The sequence below is a fragment of the Macrotis lagotis genome, chromosome 1, assembly GCF_037893015.1.
Source record: "Macrotis lagotis isolate mMagLag1 chromosome 1, bilby.v1.9.chrom.fasta, whole genome shotgun sequence".
Classification (NCBI taxonomy): domain Eukaryota; kingdom Metazoa; phylum Chordata; class Mammalia; order Peramelemorphia; family Peramelidae; genus Macrotis; species Macrotis lagotis.
In genome coordinates, this window is record NC_133658.1 from 481068826 (window position 1) to 481088057 (window position 19232).

Sequence of the window (19232 nt, forward strand, 5' to 3'; positions counted from 1 at the left end):
TTTTTACCCTTTAGACCCAGCAATGGTATTGCTGGATCATAGGGTATGCACATTTTTATTGCCCTTTGGGTATAATTCCAAATTGCTTTCCAGAAAGGTTGGATGAGTTCACAGTTTCACCAACAACATTTAGTGTCCCAGATTTACTACATCCTTTCCAACATTGATTGTTACCCTTTCTGGTAATATTGGCCAGTCTAAGAGGTGTGAGGTAGTACCTCAGAGATGCTTTAATTTGCATTTCTCTAATCAGTAAAGATTTACAGCAATATTTCATAAAATTACAGATCACTTTGATTTCCTCATCTGTAAATTGTCTCTGCATATCCTTTGACCATTTGTCAATTGAGGAATGGCTTTTTTTTTTATAAATTTGGCACAGTTCTCTATATATTTTAGAAATGAGTCCTTTGTCAGAAATACTAGTTGTAAGAATTGTTTTCCAATTTACTACATTTCTTTTTATCTCGATTACAGTGGTTTTGTTTGTGCAAAGCTTTTAAATTTAATGTAATCAAAATTATCTAGTTTGTTTTTAATGATGTTCTCCATCTCTTCCTTGGTCATGAGCTGCTTCCCTTTCCATAGATCTGAAAGGTTAACTATTCCTTGATTTCCTAGTTTGCTTATGATATTATCTTTTATGTTTAAATCCTGTACCCCTTTTTTCTTCTAATCCAAGTTTCTGCAACACTAACTTCCAATTTTCCCAATTCACTATATGTAAAAATAACAATTTTTATTGAAGAGAGAGTTTTTATCTTAAAAGTTGGGTGGTTTTGCTATCTCTTTTGCACCTAGTCTGTTCCACTGATCTACCACTCTATTTTTTAGCCAATACCAAACAGTTCTGATGACTTATGTTTTATAATATAGTTTTAGATTTGGTAGAGCTAAACCACCTCCTTTTGCACTTTTTTCATTAAATCCCTGGAAATTCTTGACTTTTTATTTATTTTTATGGATTTACTTATAATTTTTTCTGACTCATTAAAGTAAGTTTTGGAGTTTTGATTGGTAGGGTACTAAATAGGTAGTTTAATTTAGGTAGAATTGCCATTTTTACTTTATTAGCTCAGCCTATCCATGAGCAGTTGATATTTGACCATTTATTTAAATTTGATTTTATTTGTGTGAGAAGTGTAGTTTTTTCATGAAGTTTCTGAGTCTGCCTTGGCAGGTAGACTCCCAAGTATTTTATGTTGTCTGAAGTTACTTTGAATGGAATTTCTCTATCTAGCTCTTTCTTTTGCAACTTGCTAGTCATATATAGAAATGTTGAGGATTTATGTGGGTTTATTTTATATCCTGCTACTTTGCTAAAGTTGCTAATTGTTTCTAGTAGTTTTTCAGATGATTTTTTAGGATTTTCTAGGTATACCATCATGTCATTTGCAAAGTGTGAGAGTTTTGTCTCTTCCTTCCCAATTCTAATTCCTTCAATTTCTTTTTCTTCTCATTGCTGAAGCTAACATTTCTAACACAATATTGAATAGTAGTGATAATGTATATCCTTATTTCACTGCTGATCTTATTGGGAATGCCTCTAGCTTATTCTCATTGAATATAATGCTTGGTGATGGTTTCGATAGATACTCATTATTCTAAGGAACAATCCATTTATTCCTATGCTCTCTAGTGTTTTTAGTAGGAATGGGTGCTGTATTTTGTTAAAGACTTTTTAGCATCTATTGATATCATCATATGATTTCTGATAGGTTTGTTATTGATATAGGTAATAATACTAACAGTTTTCCTAATATTGAACCAACCCTGCATTCCTGGGATAGATCCTGCCTGATCATAGTGTATTATCCTAGTGATCATTTGCTGCAATCATTTTGCTAAAATTTTATATAAGATTTTTTGCATCTATATTCAATAAGGAGATAGGTGTATAATTTTCTTTCTCTGTTTTGACTCTTCTTGTTTTAGGTATAAGCATGATATTGGTGTCAAAGAAAGAGTTATTCAGAGTTCCTGACTTCACTTCAGCTGATGCAAAATATATTTTGCTCCAATCTTTTATCTTTACTCAATATGTATCTCTCTGCTTCAGATCACTATATGTATCTTCTTCCTGTAAGCAGCATATTGTAGGATTCTGGTTTTTAATTCACTCTGATATTCAATTACATTTTATGGGAGCATTCATCATCCCATTCACATTCAAAGTTATGATTACTCTTTATTGCCCTCCATGCTATCTTCCCTCTGTTTGTATTCTCCCTTTTTTCATTTTATCTATATTCCCAAGTATTTTGTTTCTGAATCTCAACACCTTCAGTGTGTTTGCCCCCTTGAATACAACCCCTTCCCCTTTATTTCCCCTTTGCTTTTGTCCTTTCTTCCTTCCCTTTCTTCTGTTAGTTCCTCTTTTCATCCCCACTTCCCCTTTTCCCTTTTAATACTTGAAAGGTAAGATAAGTTTCTTAACTGAGTTTGTGTATGTTAACTTTAGCCAAATCTGATGAGAATAAGATTCAGGTGGTATTCACCTCCTCCCTTCTTCCCCTCTATTGCAATAAATTCTTTGTACCTCTTTATGTAATGTGATTTACTCCATTTAATCTTCTCCATCCTCCCATCTCTTTACTATCCCCTCTTTTAAGGAGATATTGTTTTTAAATCATTTTATTAGCATCACAGATAAGTCATGAATGTCCATTACCTCAGGCAAAGTATATTCTCTCTAGCAGAGGTACAGTTCTTGAGAGTTATGAGAATCTTTCTCCCAGGTGAGCTGCAGTCAGTTTCATCTTATTGGATAGCAGTTTTTTCCTCCCACCCCCCTTTTCATGTGTCTCTTGAGTCACGTCAAGTGTGAAGTTCATATTTTCTATTTAGCTCTGGTCTTTTCTTCAGGATAAGTTGGAATTCTCTCATTTTGTTAAATGTCCATCTTTCCCCCTTGAAGAAAAGGCTCAGTTTTGCTGTATAGTGAATCCTTGGCTGTATTCCAAGCTCCCTTGCTCTTCAGAATATCTCATTCCAGGTCCTTCGATCCCTTAATGTTGGTGCAGCAAAGTCCTGTGTAATCCCTACTGTGGCTCCTTGGCATCTAAATTGTTTCTTTCTTGTTGCTTGCAGGATTTTCTCTTTTATCTGATAGTTTTGGAATTTGGCCACAATATTCCTTGGTGTTTTCATTTTGGGATCCCTTTCTGAAGGGGATTGATTTATTCTTTCAATAACTATTTTTCCCTCTGTTCCATGATATTAGAGCAATTTTCCATCACTAGATCCTGTAATATTGAGTCCAGGCTTTTTTTTCTTCTTCAATAATTTCAGGGAGCCCAATGATTCTTAAGTTGTCTCTTCTGGATCTATTCTTGAGGTCAATGGTTTTGCTGATGAGGTATTTTATATTTTCTTCTCTTTTTTCAATTTTTTGGTTTTGTTTAACAGATTCTTGTTGTCTCATGAAGTCCTCAGTTTCCACAGACTCCATTCATTTTTTAGAGAAGAATTTTCTTCATTTATCTTTTGCAACACCTTTGCCAATTGGTAAATTCTATTTTTGAAGGAGTTTTCCATTTGTCCAATTGAGGTTTTCAGAGATTTATTTTCTTTTTTGCATTTTCCCAACTGTGTTTCTTTTTTTTAGTTTTTTGGTAAGGCAATGGGGTCAATTGACTTGCCCAAGGTCACACTGTTAGGCAATTATTAATTGTCTGAGGCTGGATTTTTACTCAGGTACTCCTGACTCCAGGGCCAGTGCTCTATCCATTGTGCTACCTAGCTACCCCTTCCAATTAAGTTTTAATAATTTTCCAAGACACTTTATTGAATATTTTAGTATATTATGATGTGAAAAAGATGCATTTATTATTATTATTATTATTATTATTATTATTATTATTATCAGCAGCAGCAGCAGTAGTAGTACTCATGCTCCTACTACCCTTACTCTTATTCCTACCACCACCACCACTACTGCTACTACTACTACTACCACTACCACAATTACTATTACTGCTGCTGCTGCTATGACTTCCATTACTATTATTACTAAATGATTTTTACTAGTTCTTCTACTACTACTGCTTGTGAGTGTTTTTATGTTCTAATACAAGAGTCAGTGCTTGTGAAGGTACCATGTATAGTTGAGAAAAAAGATATATTCCTTTCTATTACCATTCAATTATTTCCATTGGTTTATTATATTTAACTTTTCTTAAATTACATTCATTTGTTTAAATCTTTATTGTTTATGTTATGGTTGGATTTTTCTAGTTCTGAGAGGAGAAAATTGAGTTTCCTCCACTGTTACTGTTTTATGATCTATTTCCTCCTCTCATAACTTTTTCCTTTAAGAATATGAAGGCTCTATCATTTGAAGCATATATGTTCAGTATTGATATAACTTAATTGTGAATTTTTTTAAAGCAAAAATGGAGCTCTTCTGCTTATCTTTTTAAAAGTAGCTGATAAATATTGTGTGATCTTGACTATAGCCCTATTAATATTTGAATTATTTCTTTCTGTTAGTAACATTTTCTTTTTGCCCCGAATTTCTCTGGAATCTGACTATAATATCTCTAGAAGTTTTCATTTTGGAATCTCAGGTGGTGATCAGTGGATTCCTTTAATTTCTATTTTGTCCTCTGGCCCTAGGCTATCAGGGCAGTTTTCCTGGATAATTTGTTGAAGTATGATGCCTAGGTGTCTTTTTTTTTGATTATGACTTTCTGGTGGTTCAATAATTCTTAAATGAGCTCTCTTCAATCAATTTTCTAGGTCAGTTGTTTTTCCAATGAAGTATTTCATATTTTCTTCTTTTTCTTTTTTTTTTTTTAGTTTTTTGATTTTGTTTTATTTCTTGATACTTCTTGAAGTCATTAGTTTCCACTTGCTCAATTCTAATTTTTGTGAAATTTTTAATCAATGAGTTTTTTCCTCTCTTTTTTTCATTTGGCCACCAAAGCTGTTTTTAAGGAGTTCTTCTCTTCGCTGGATTTTTGTGCCTCTTAACATATAGCAAATTCTGTTTTTTAAGGTGTTATTTTCTTCACTATTTTTGTGCCTCTTTTACCATGCTGCTGATATTATTTTCATAATTTTCATACATATCTCTCATTCCTCCTCTCCCCTTATTTCTTAGCTACCTTTCTTATTTGATTTTTTCAAATCTTTTTTGATCCTCTCATATTTTGTCTTTGAGACTTTGCTTATAACTGTTTTGATATCATTGTGTTTTTCTGTCTTGATCTTCCCTGTTATCATAGTAACTCTTTATTGTCAGATTGTTGTATGCTTATTTTCCCAGTCTATTTCTTGACTTTTAACTTTGTGTTGTTTATGTTAAAATTAGGCTTTTCTTCCAGGATGGAATGGGCACTGTCAGGTTTTTCACTGTTTTCAGAGCTAGTTCTGGTGTGTGAAGTTTTTCAAGGTTTCCAAGGAGATTTAAGGAGGTAATTTAAGGTGTAATCACTGATCTCCTGGCTTGTGCATTCATATTTACCCAGAAAGGGATCTTATTCCTCTCTAGACATAAGAACTAGCAATCTTCTGGGGTCCTGGAACTGTAACGAGATCCTTTGATCTCTTGTTAGTGACTTCAAACACTCTTCTTCACCTGAATCTGGGACCAGGGCCCTTGCTCTCTGATGGTAGCAAATAATAGTGTTTCTCTGTGCTCTAGGATTGTAACCATGAACTGTATAAAACCAGTACAAAAGGTGCTAGCAAAGTATTTACTATATTCTTTTCTAACTGCTTACTGTTAGTGGACTGAGAGCTTTCAAAGCTGTTGTTGCTGCAGCTGTAGTCACTTCCAAGGTCAGGTACTGGTGTTATTGTGGCCTATGCTGCACTCCAGGCCAAACACAATCCACATGAGGCAAACTTTCCTTGCCTAAGTTGTCATGGGCAGAAAAATTGTTTTTCCTAACCTTTTGCTCCTGTTGCTCCAGAATTAAATTTGAGATATAATTTTAAAGTTGTTTAGAGGGAATATGGGAGATTTCAGTCATGTTTCTGTTTTCTTCTTTATCATCTTGGCTTTGCCACCCTTTAACCTTATTTTATTTTATGTATTCTGAGGAGTCCATAGATTTTACCAGACTTCAAAAGGCATCCATGTCACAAAAAAAGATTAACAACTATTACCCCAATGCTAACATGGTTAAAGACATGTCTGAACTTAACTAGGATGGTCCTAAGGAAATTGAAATGAAATCCATTGTTTAGTCCCTTCTTAAAGCCTGGCAGAGGCTTCAAGAATCCAGGATCACCTCCATGACATGAGATAATGAAGTAGAAAACAGAGAAACTTCTCTTAAATGGTTAAGTTCTGTTAACTTTGTCAATGCTATTTATTTTTGCGTTTAAGTGAAGATGATACAAATCATAGGATTTGAGGTGACTGATATATTAGGTTGCTAGAGGAGACCTTGATGTATGGGATTTAAAGTGCAGCTGAAGATGAAAGCTTATTATTGTATTCTTTGAAAATAGAAAAGGTGACCTTGGTCTGGGAAGAAAATGGCTCTAGTGTCTGGATAAGAATACATAATACAAACACAATACATATTCATAGGTATATACATGCATATATATATATATATATATAATTATACCCACATATACACATTTATAAATACTCATTTAAAATTCACATTTTCTGTATTCATATTATTTCTAAAATATGTAGTGACTTTCAAAAAAGGGGATGTTGGTGGGTAAGAGTATAACAGAAAAGCCTAGAGGTGTTGGGGAGGAGTACATTGTTATAGGGGACTAGAAACAAGAAATATCTAGTTCTGAAGTGGGTGGCCAGATATGTTGCATGTTATGGGAGGAATCGGCCTTCTTTGATTTCAAGGAGTTGGAAAGGAGGAGTTAGAGGAGCAAGTTTAATATGAATATAGTTTGTAAATAGTGAAAAAGAATTTGAAGGATGCCATGGAAGGATAGAACAGAAGAATAGAAAGAAATAGAAAGATGGGAAAGATAGGGCTAACCTGGATAGACAAAAATTAGGATAGTAGGGGAGGCTAGGTGGCATAGTGGATAGAGCACTGGCCCTGGAGTCAGGAGTATCTGAGTTCAAATCTGGCCTCAGACACTTAATAATTACCTAGTTGTGTGACCTTGGGCAAGTCACTTGACCCCATTGCCTTGCAAAAACCTAAAAAAAAAGAATTAGGATAGTGACAGGAGAAGAGATGCTTCAATGGGTAGCCTTTAACTCCAATTCAAAGAAATATTGAGTCTAAGAGAGAATTTGTTAGCCATTGGTGAGTAGATCAGTAGGTGGTTATGTTGTTTGAGGTAGAAATGGCAATTGCATCTCATGTCTTAGCCTCAGAATTCCTTTGATTATTATTCTCTCATATAATGTATGCTCTGGGACCTTGGGTAAGGTAGAGACTCTGAGTTGGTCCTGGGCTGAGCAAGAGGATGGACACAATGGGTCAGAGAGCAAGAAAACTTCAATCTGGACTCTAGTTAGAAAGAGAGTACAGCAATGGATTTAATTTACTCAACCTCCAATTATCAGTGAGGAAACTTTGTCTTTCAGTAGAAGATAGGTACACAGATAAACGAAATACAATGTAAAATATAAGTGTTTAAGGATTTCACAAAGTTCTAATGAGAACAGGAAAGGCATAGTTAATGATGCTGGGAGGGAAGGAAGGAATTATGGGAATAGAGACTTTATTAAGCATATGCTGTATTCCCCCGTACTATATCCTATACAGCTATTATCCCATTTTGTTCTCACTTCAACCCTAAGAGGTAGGTACTATTATTATCTTCATTTTATGGATGAGGAAACAGAGGGAGTCAGAAGACAAATAACTTGTCTATGGTCACACAGCTAGTATGTATTTGAGGCTGGATTAGAAATGAGGTCTTTCTGGCTCCAGATCCAAGATTCTATCTGTAGCTATTACAAAACCAACTCCAAGGTACTGAAGGATTGAAAATCTGGTATGATCTTTGCTAAGTAGCATACTGTGCCATAGGATCATTAATGTAGAGCTAGGCTTTATCTACTTCAACTACTTCATTTTCCAGATGAGAAACCTAAGGATTCAGAGAAATTATTAGCCCATAATTGAAGGGTAAGGTCTGAATCCAGATCTGACTCCAAATCTTGCAGTGCTGAATTGAAATCTACCTAGTTGAAAACTCAGTTTCCCAGGAAGGATCATTTTCACTTGGGAGCAAAGACCCATGGGAATCATTACTTCTGTCTCTGTTTTCAAATGTTTGAAGGCACTGATGTAATAGAGCTTTGACACAAATCCTATTTATACAAGGCCTAGATAGCAGCATTTCATGTTTGATTGGCTGTTTGTTATTGCTTCCACATTGTTTCTGCCTTCTCTAGGCCTTAATATTTATTTATTTGTTTGTATATTTACTTATTTATTCATTCATTCATTCATTTATTTTTCCAGTAGATGCAAAGATAGGTTTCAACAATCATTTTTTTTTGGTCAGGTTTTGAGTTTTACATTTTTCTCCTACCCTCCCTTCCATTTCCCCTCCCCTTGACAGACAGCAATCTAATATGGGTTTGGGCCTTAATATTTGTTAAAAAAAACCCCAAACCTCTTAGCATACTATCTGGGTTATAGTAAGTGCTACATAAATGCTTAATATTCTCCCCCTTAATAGCTAAAAACACAGGTCCCAGATATTTTTGCTGCTAGACCAGCTGAGAATTTATTTCCTGACCCTTTCTCCTGAAGATCACATCCTTGATTTTTCCTTCCTAAGAGAAGTTGCTCCAGGTAATTCCTGTCCTCGTTCTTTGAACTTGGCAATGCTCCATTTCTACTAATTTCAGATCTGGAAAGTTAGTTTACATTTCTGCCAGTTTTTTTTCTTTTGTTCTTTTTCCTGTCCTTACTTCTAATCTTTTTTTTTTCTTGTCTTATGGAGTATGCAAGCCTCCCACCTCGATAGGATACAGTGTGAATTAATTAGGTGCCATTTGCTGAGTGTTTCTAGATTTAAGTGCTAAATGTTATTTTGAGTGGCAATGAGGCTTCTTCTTGCTTATTTCCATGCTGGCAGCAAATGCAGCATTTCACAGAGTTAGAGAAAATAACTGTTAAAAAACAGACCTTGGAAAGATACTGCTTTGATCAATGAAATGATTTGGAAACATATGTTAATTTCCCATCATACCAAAACTATTCTATTACTAGCAGCATTACAGCTAAAGAACAGGTCACAGCTGCCTAAAAAGGGACACCAACCAGGAGTCAATTGATTCCCTATGTAGGAGCTTGGTACAGATGGGAAATTAGATCATACAATCTGAGTTGGTTTAGTTCTGCATGAATTGTAGGAAACCTGAGAGGAAAAACAATTGTGGGTGTTATTGATCAGAAGAGAAGAAATTGAAGACTGAACACTTTAAAATAAGGATAGAAATTAAATATGAAATATCAGGAATTAAAAAAACACAAATTGAGGAATCACCAAAGTTATTACTTCTGTTGAGTTGTACCACCATGTTACTGTAAGCTAAGGCTCTACAGCTCTTACCTGTCTTCTAGCCTTTGCAGATCTCCTCTTTTGTCATCTGATCACTGAAATTATCTTAGATTCTTCTGCCTTGCCATAGATCTAATTCTTAGAATTTCTGGGCTTTCCATTCACCTTGAACCTGAACTTCATTTTATATATATATATATATATATATATATATATGTATATACATATAACAATTAGTACATGAGTTCTTTGAGGGTAGGGACTGTCTTGTTTTTTTTAGGACAATGTAAAAACTTAATAAATGCTTTTTAATTCATTCAATCATAATGGTAAAAACAAAATTATTATTTTATCTATCTCCTCCAATAAAGGAAATACTTTATGTCCTAGAGTTTCTCCCTGATTTCAATTAAGTTTCACTCTAAGATTTGACCTTATGGTGGCATACTTAGCATGTTTACCTTAGTTACCAACATCATTAGGTATAGTTCTGCTAGGTTCCATGATATATATATATATATATATATATATATTACTTAAGGAATAACCTACCTACCATATCTTATGGATAGAATGATGGAGTTGGAGTCAGGAAGACCCCAGTGTGAATCCTGTTTCAAACTAATGACTTTGTGCAAGTCTTTTAACTTCTCTTAGCCCCACTTTCCTCATCTGATAGAGTTGAACTAGGTGGCCTCTAAGGAGGCTTGAACTTTAAATTTATGTAGTTTTCTTACTTTGTCTTAATAAGTTGTTAAATTCCACCTGGTTTTGGTACCTTAGATATCTCATCATTTGGAGGTTTTATTAGTTACAAATTCTATTTTAGACCCTAACTTATAGATGATCTCTATGTTTGCAGTGTTGAAAATGCTATAGATCAAACACTGGGCTATTTATCTATATCCTATTTGGAAAGTAATCACTATGAACTTGAAATTAGAAACACAGAACTTTAGGGTTATAAGATTTATTCTCCTTTATTACTTTTGTTTCTGTTTTCAATTTATGTAGGTGAAAGGCAAGACCTTAGAGATTTAGTGCTTTACTCAATGTCATATAGGTGGTGAACTCTCTGGATTGCCAAGTAATTTATTTTTCTAATACATGTTCAATTCAGAGTCTGGATTAGAGAATGTCAGTGATAATGGAGAAAGGAAGACATAAGCATACTATCCATGAATATATATGCCTTTGTAGCATTCTTATGACAACTCTGGCTAGTATTGGTGATATTTGTGTCTTACCCTTCAAATAGATTGTAAATTCCTAGAAGAAAAAGAACTGCATTATCCATTCAGATGTCCTCAATAGTGCCTTGCAATTAGCCTATCAATCAACAAGTATTTATAAAGTGTTTTTATGACTCAAGTGCTGTGTACAGTTTAAATACTCAAAAGTATTTGTTAAAGGAAGATTGAAGGATTGTCAGAAGTACTCAGTGACAATACTTGTCATTGGAAAGGAACTAGAGAAGAGGTGAGGAATCATAACTAGTAAGAGAGATTTGGGAGTAATATCTAAGATGTGACAACTCAAATGGGAAAAATGCAATCTATTTCCAAGGGAAATCATAAATAGAAAGGACATGGAGAGAATAGGAGACCAAAAAATGAAATCTAGGGAAAGTCCACATTTGAAAGTTAAGAGCAAGACGTACTAATTTTATATTTATTTAGGAACAATAAAAGTAATGAGTTAGGTAGCACAAGTCACAAGTAATTTACTTTATAGTCTTATTATTTGTGTATTTGCATTTCTTAGAATCACTTCTCCCTGAAGGATGTCTAGCAGTAGCTTTAATTTTCCCTAATACATGTTTTCCTAAACTGTCAGAATTTTACTTCAGCTCTGACTATGAAAAGTGGTAAGAATCTCTAAAAACATGAAGATGAAAAATTCAATGACTGACCTAACTACCCAAGAATTTAATATCATTTTATGTGCAACTTTTTGAATTGGCAAGCCACATTCAATCATCAAACTTCAACAAGGGATATCCTTATTTGATGATTATTATGATATTCCCTCAGTGGCATCTCCCCTTTCCTTGGCACTGCTGCCTCCATTATTATCAGCCTACTGAGTTTTGGCACAGCAAGTGCACTGGCTGTTTCTTGCTGTAAGCCAAAGAAATATCAATTACCTCACCCTCTTCTTAGTGGTTTATGAGCAGAAATGGTATTTAGGTTTATTGGAACTCTTTGGGAATAAATCTCAGACTGATTTGTTTCATATTTCCCTAAGGACATGAATGTCCAATTATTCAAAATAAATTCCACTCTTTTTTTCCAAGTCCCAAGAAAATGCTGAAGTAAACTGCTAATTCTCTATCAACTCTATAAAATGGTTTGCAGTCAAGACATTAAACCTTGGGCCATATTATCAGTCTTTTCATTCTTTGACAGTTGTCTTTCATCATTTTTTAATCATCATGATTTGCAATCCTATTTTCTTTTAGCTTATTAAAATGAATCTACTTTAGTATTCTTAGAGTTTACTAAATTTTATTTAGTCTCAGGACTTGGAATTGGAAAAGGAATGCTGTGAAGGGAGCTGTCCAAGGTCTCAGAGACAGGAATTGAACTTAACTATTTTTCTATCCCTGGGCAAATCAGTTAACCCTGTTTGTTTCAGTTTCCTTATCTGGAGGAGGAAATGACAAACCACTCCAGTATTTCTGCCAAGAAAATCCCAAATGATTTCAACTAGAGTTGGACATGATTGAAAACTGAACCACAAAAATTTAACTCTGTTGTCATTACTTCCCCAGTAGGGAAAATTAGTTGGTTAATTGGCATTAATCCAAAATTAAAGTCCCAGAGTCTATGTTTTTCATAAATCTCATAGGTAGATGACAGCAGCAAATTTCTGCCAAATTCACTTCAGTCTCATGAGGTATTTTAGAAAGAGTATTGGACCAAGAGTCCAATTGAAGAACAGATCTTGCAAAGCAGGGACTGCTTCATTTTTGTCTTTATAATTCCTAGTGCCTAGAATGGCATGCTATTTATAAGAATTGTCAAATATGGGGCCATCAGACCACAGTGCTTCCCCTGCAAGTAAAAACATGAATCAGATTCAAATGCAATTGAGAAATATTTAACAAAATGAAGAAAAATATAATAGGACATGGATAATGTTGACATGTAGTTTTCTATATCAATATGCAGCCACAGTGTTTCATATGTATAGTTGACTGGATCATGTTTTTATTGGAATTTGCTTTATATGATCGATGCCTAGCAATTGTTCATAGAACTGAATTAAAATAAATATGATTCTAGACTTGTTTAGTCCAGGGCTGCTACTAAATGACTGCATCATCCTGAATAAATCATATAGTTCTTTTGTTTTTCAGTTGTTTTTCACCTGGGAACTTGGGGGGTAATGATACCTGTCCTGCCTCTCTTTCAGGGTTATTGTGAATATAAACTGAAATTATTTATGAGGAAGTGCTTTGAAAACTCTTGGTTGTAATAGCAATTGTGGTTGAAATTCTGATTTCATTGTTTCCTATAAGGACTTTTCCAAGTGAGATTACTTCTATAAATCCAGGCTGACCCTTTTAAAATGTTTTATAGTATTAGAGAACCGTCTAAAATGTAGAGAATTCAAATGACTTGTCCAGGAGACTAAACTTGAACTTGGATCTTTTTTGACTTCATGATTTATCTGCTATTCTATGCCATCTCTCAGTACTGTTGCAAATTATGCTACAAATATCAATAAAATTATATTATGTATTCTAATGCATAGTCTTCTCAGTCTTAAGAGACAGGTCATGTACCCTTTTCCTTTGTTTACTTGGGTTTGGATGAAGATGTTCAGTGCCATGATAAAAATTTTAGAGAAATAATAATAAATTCCCTTTGGGTTTTGGATTCTCCCCGTTTCAATTTTGACAGTAGAATTTCTAGGAAGATCTTTTGAATAAATACTTGCTTTTTAAAAAATAAATCTGGCAAGGAAAAAAATTGTCATTATGGTTTTCATATGAATATAAAGTAATCTGATTTAAAAATCACCTCCACTAAAAAGATGCCAGGATTCATACTTCCAAATCAGTTCCATCCTTCAAAGGATTTGTAAGACTATGCACATTTGTATATATTTCTAATTGCATACCTCAAGATTTTTAAAAAGAAATTCACCCATTATTCCTTTCCTTTTCCCCCTTTTTTGCTTATATTCTTTTTCTTTCTTCTTTCAGTGTGTAAAAGTATAACAAAAACATTTCTAGGTCCTTTGGGACTAAAGGATTCTTATCAATCCCTCCATTAGAATATAAAAATCCTTGTGAAATCTTGTTTCATTGTTTACTCATATTTACCTCTTTATTTTTATCTCAATACTTGTATTTGTTTTCCAGAATTTCCTTTCAATGCTATTTTTTTCTATTAGGAATAATAAAACTCTCTGTTTTAATGAAGGATAATTATATTTACTTGTAGGATTATGCTCACTTTTGATGGTTGTTATTGTTGATTATACACCTTTATCTTTTGCTTTTTTTGGAATGTCTCATTCCCTGTTCTTTGGTTCAGTATAGTGGTAGCTACTAAATCTCATGCTGACTTGATTGTGATTCCTCAATTATTTGAATTCTTTCTATTTCAATGTTTTAATCTAAAAACTCTGGATTTTGTCAGTGATATGCCTGGAGTGTAGTCATTTTGGGGTTTCTTTCAGGATGTGACAGGCAAATTATATTAATGTTCATATTATACTTTGTTATTATATCTATTTGCATATATAGTTTCCTATGATAACAAAATTATGAAGCCAGTGTCTGTTTCTATCCTATATTTATATCTATATCTATATCTATATCTATATCTATATCTGTATCTGTATCTGTATCTGTATCTGTATCTGTATCTGTATCTATATCTATATCTATATCTATATCTATATCATCATTTATCTATTTATTTATCTATCTATCTATATATCAATGGTATACTGCGTGATATAAAGGAAAAACCAATAGACGAATCAGAGAAAAACTGGATTCAAATTCTAGCTTTGAAACTAAATAACTATGTGATCATTAATTAATCACAATGACTCAGAATTCCAATTTATTTTTCCATAAATGAAGGTTATTTTTATTTTTAATATTTATCTCACAAAGTTAATGCTGTGAGAGAAACAAGTTGGAAACCTGCAGACATTGTAGAAGTGCTATCTATTCTATTACAAATAATTATAATACCATTGAAAATTCTTTGTTAAGTACTTTTCTAGAGCTGGGGCCTGAGTGTGGAGAGAATTTTGAAGGGATCTTATCCTTTTATTGTTATTAAATAATTGTTCATTAAAATCATATGTTCACTAATATAGACTAGTGTGTTAATCATTTGACCACTCTCTTGGTCTTAGTTACCTTACTCATTAAGAAAAGGATTGGATTAGTTAACCTTTAAAATCTCTAATAACGTTAGTATTTTATAATGCTGTTATTTCATATGAACATGTTGATTTTAGGCCTAGAAGGGATCTTGGTATATGTGATGAAACAAACCACCCATCCTTTTAGAATTTCAATAGTTGAAACTATTTCGAAATGGATAGGAACATGGTGTCCTTCTTTTAGGTCCCTCAGTCAGTCACTTGTTTATTTAGGGTTTATTTTATTTTGGGTACTACATGAAGATACAGGAATATAAATGAAACAATAAAGTCCTTGTCTTCAAGGAACTTACATTCCAATGGTGGATGGAGGTAGACAACATATAAATGGAAGCTGAAGGTGGGGGGGTATGGGGCCTCATAATTGGTTTGGGACCATGATAGAGGAGTCTAGAGTATAGCCTCGTGAAACATGAAGACTAATCTGGGCATTCTTCATAAGTGGAGATTCTAGGAGAAGCCACCCAATGAGAGGGAAGGGCTAACAGGGATTTAAGTTTCCCCAAAATGGTAAAAGTAGGTTTGTCTTAAGGGAGAATTCTTTTTGGAAAATGATTTCTCCCTTTATGAATTCTCTATTTTAATTCAGTAAATAGTAAATGCATATTCTTAGTTTTGGTGCTAAGCTTCTAAAGATGCTTCAAGTTATGTCAGCAAGCTTCCATTAGACAATTTATTTCAGATTAAATTTTTTGGCTTCTTTTGCAGTCCTAAATTATTTTAATTTTACATATTTAAACCATCATTCTGAGAAGGCTGCACTAGAATGCCAAAAGAGTCTATGATACAAAAAGGTTAATAGTGCTAGTATAAATAAAAGAAAACGAAAGCCTTGTACTTTATTAGTTTCTTTGATTTATTGACTGATTTCCCAAACATTTCCTTTAATTCTTACTGCAGCTATCTGTATATTTTCTATTGTAGATTAAACTACCAATCTTCTCTCCCTGGTATATTTAGTTTAACCTTTTTGCGGTCCTTTTTAGAATCTGTTCCCTGGTTTCTCTCTAAGTATGGTGACGCTAACTTCATTTCACTTTAACCAACATGTATCAAATGCATATGCTATGCTTTTGAGAAACATCCTAGGTATTGACGAGAACAAAGGTTGAATGATAAAGGGTCCCTTTATGGCTTATGACATATACACAAATTATGTATTTAGTTTTTACAAAAGGATGCTTGATAAATGCATGTGTCATATTAAATACTTTAAGAGGTTCCAAGGGAAAAGGTTCATTACTAATTAGATATTAAAGAAGGTTTCATTGAGGTAGAAACTTTATTGGATCTCTAAGAACATGTAATGATTCAGAAGAATAAGAAGAGGAAGTAGGATGCTTTAGGCATAGGGAAGAGCTTGAAAGCATAGAAGCAGAGAAGCATGGGGCAGATTTGATAGAGTAATTGAATTTGACTAGATTATTGCCTTAGTGGTCCATAATAAGGGAATAATAAAAGATAAGGGAGGAAAAAACATTGGTACTAGCTTATTAAATATTTGGGAGAGGAATTCAGGTTTCTTTTGCCTTATTCCTATGCATTAATCTTTTTTAATTTAAATTTTACCCCCAATATCACTTCCTTCCCCCCTCCACTCTCCCACAGAAGGTAATCTGATAGCCTTTACATTGTTTCCATGTTATACATTGATCATAATTGAATGTGTTGAGAGAAAAATCATATCATTAAGGAAAAAATAAAATATAAGAGATAGAAAACTTACATAATACATAAGATAACTTTTTTTAAAGTTAAAGGTGATAGTTGTTAAGTCTTTGCTTAAATTCTACAATTCTTTCTTTGGATACAGATGGCATTTTCCATTGCAGGTGCCCTAAAATTGTCTCTGATTATTTCACTGATGAACTCTGCAAGTCCATTAAGGTTGATCATCAACCCCATGTTGCTGTTAGGGTGTACAATGTTCTTCTGGTGCTGCTCATCTTACTCAACATCAGTTCATGCAAGTCTTCTCAGGCTTCTCTAAATTCCCATCCCTCCTGGTTTCCAGTAGAACAATAGTGTTCCATAAGATACACATGCTACAATTTGTTTAGCCATTTTCCAATTGATGGACATTCATTCAATTTCCAATTCTTTGCCACTACAATCTGAACTACTATTAGAATATTCTTGTACAAGTGATGTTTTTACCCTTTTTTCATGATCTTTTCAGTGTATAGACATAGTAGTGGTATTGCGATCAAAAGGTATGCACATTTTTAATGCTCTTTGGGCATAGGAATTCAGTTCTTGAAAACATAAAGATCTACAGAAGTTTTTTGAGTACAATAGTAACTTGACCAGATCTATATATAAAGAATGGTGTGACAGCAGGATAAAAGGTAGAGTGAAACCATCAAGTGGCTTGTAATGAAGTTGTGAATAAGGGATAGTAGCTATGGGATCAGTGAGTTTTTCAGAGGCAGAATATTTTAGATAGATGTTAAAAGTGAGAGAAATTTTAGAGGATCAATAAGATTTGAAAACCGATTGGGCATGAGAAGTGAGGAGGAAAAATGAGTCAAACATGTCCCCATGGTTTCAAAAGAAAGAGATTGGGTAGATTGATGAAATAATGAAATCAGAATGAAAAGAATGTTTCTTGTAAATAAAAGAAGCTCAGTTTTGAATGAGCTGGATTTGTGATGTTAGTGATATATTCAGATGAAGTATTGCATAGTTAGTTGGATTGTGAATTTGAAGTCTAAAAGAAAAGTCAGAGGTAGATAGAGATTTAAGTCATCTGCTTAGAAGTGATAGGTAAAGCTGTGTAAATGTAATAATTTGCCAAGGGAAATAGTGCAGGGGGAGAAGAGGGCCAATAATAGCTGGCATTTACATAGTCCTGTAAAATTTGTAATGCACTTTACATATAGAACACCTAGGGGCACCTTCTCTCCATAGAAGTCCCCAGGATAGCTACCCCAGGTTCAAGTTTCTCTGTATTTATATATCCATTCACCACTCTTTCCTCATCTCACACACAGTGATGTGTTTGCTTTTTCCCTCATTAGAGGATACCTTCAATTTCATGTTAAGGCATTTAATGTGAGGGAAGTAGCAATGGAACAGGTCTTTTATAAATCTAGGGCACATTATGCTATTAATAATAATAATAATAATAATAAATATTTTTGTGTCATTTTTAAAGTTCAAAAAGCAATTTATAAATGTGGTCTGTTTGGTTTTGATCCTCACAGTCTTATGAGTTAGATACTATTGTTATTTCATTTTATAAATGAGAAAATTGAGAAAGAGGTAAGGTGTAACTTTGCTAAGATCATATAGCTAGAATATATGAGATAGGATTTAGGTCTTTTTAAACTCTATCCACTATGCCACTTATTTTGCTATATACACATATATCACCAGTTAGGATGCATAGGAACATTAAATGAGGGACACAAAACAGAGACTATAACTGATAAAGATAACCTTTATATACTTTCAAGAAGTTTTGTTTCTGATCTTGATATACCTTTATCTTTATGGGAACTAATGGGGAATCAGACCTCTAAAATATAGTCATATCTGTCCTTTGCTCTGCACTTTAGTAAAGGTAGGGCTAAGATTTATCTTCTTTAAGTGTGTTTGGTTCTAATTAGCTCCTTCAAAAAATGGAAGCTATTGCTTTATTTTTGTCTTTAAATGAAGGTGGACTAATTTTTGGTATTTTCCTGGGATTTTTATGATAAATGCTTTATTTACCCAAATTAAAAACACCCAATTGGATGCTTATATCTCTGAGTTATAACTGAAGTCTTTCAGCAATCATATTTTTTCATGATTCTTGTTCTTAATAGGATATTTAATTACATGAGATTTGGGAAGCCTAATGTGTCAACCAATCTTTTCTTTTATCAGCATATCACAATCACTTATTTAATAAGGTATGAAACTTCTCAGTAGAAAAGTATGTGTACTTTTATGAAGAAGATATTGAATTAAATATAAGATCATCTCCAGTTGTTCTGATTAATATCTGACCCCTGGATTTAGATGACTCTAGAGGTGAAAGTGAGATACAGGGGGTGGAGCCAAGATGGTGGAAGGAGTTGTCCAACAGAAACTGCTGGGCAGCTGCTCCCTGAGCACTCAGCCTACCAAAGGTAAGGGAGTGGAGGGAGACTGCCGAGGAGATCTGTCCTCTGTCCCTGGAACAGGACTATGGGGCTTTGACCACATTCAGATGCTGGTCACAGTCTAGGCCCCCCCATAGAGCAGGGACCCCCCTCCCAATCACAGTCCTGTGGCAGAGGGGTGAGCTTGTGGTCATTTACAGACCAGAAGAGCAGTTACACACTGAAGTCCTTGTGTAGGGTGTCCCAATAATACTCAAAAGCTCAGGA

General features: G+C 33.9%; 1 protein-coding gene across 1 annotated transcript in view; it reads left to right on the top strand.

Annotated features, from left to right (window-relative positions):
• Window positions 1–19232, top strand: part of OCA2 (OCA2 melanosomal transmembrane protein) — a 511247-nt gene that overhangs the window by 149556 nt on the left and 342459 nt on the right. The gene's annotated exons all lie outside the window — the stretch shown is intronic.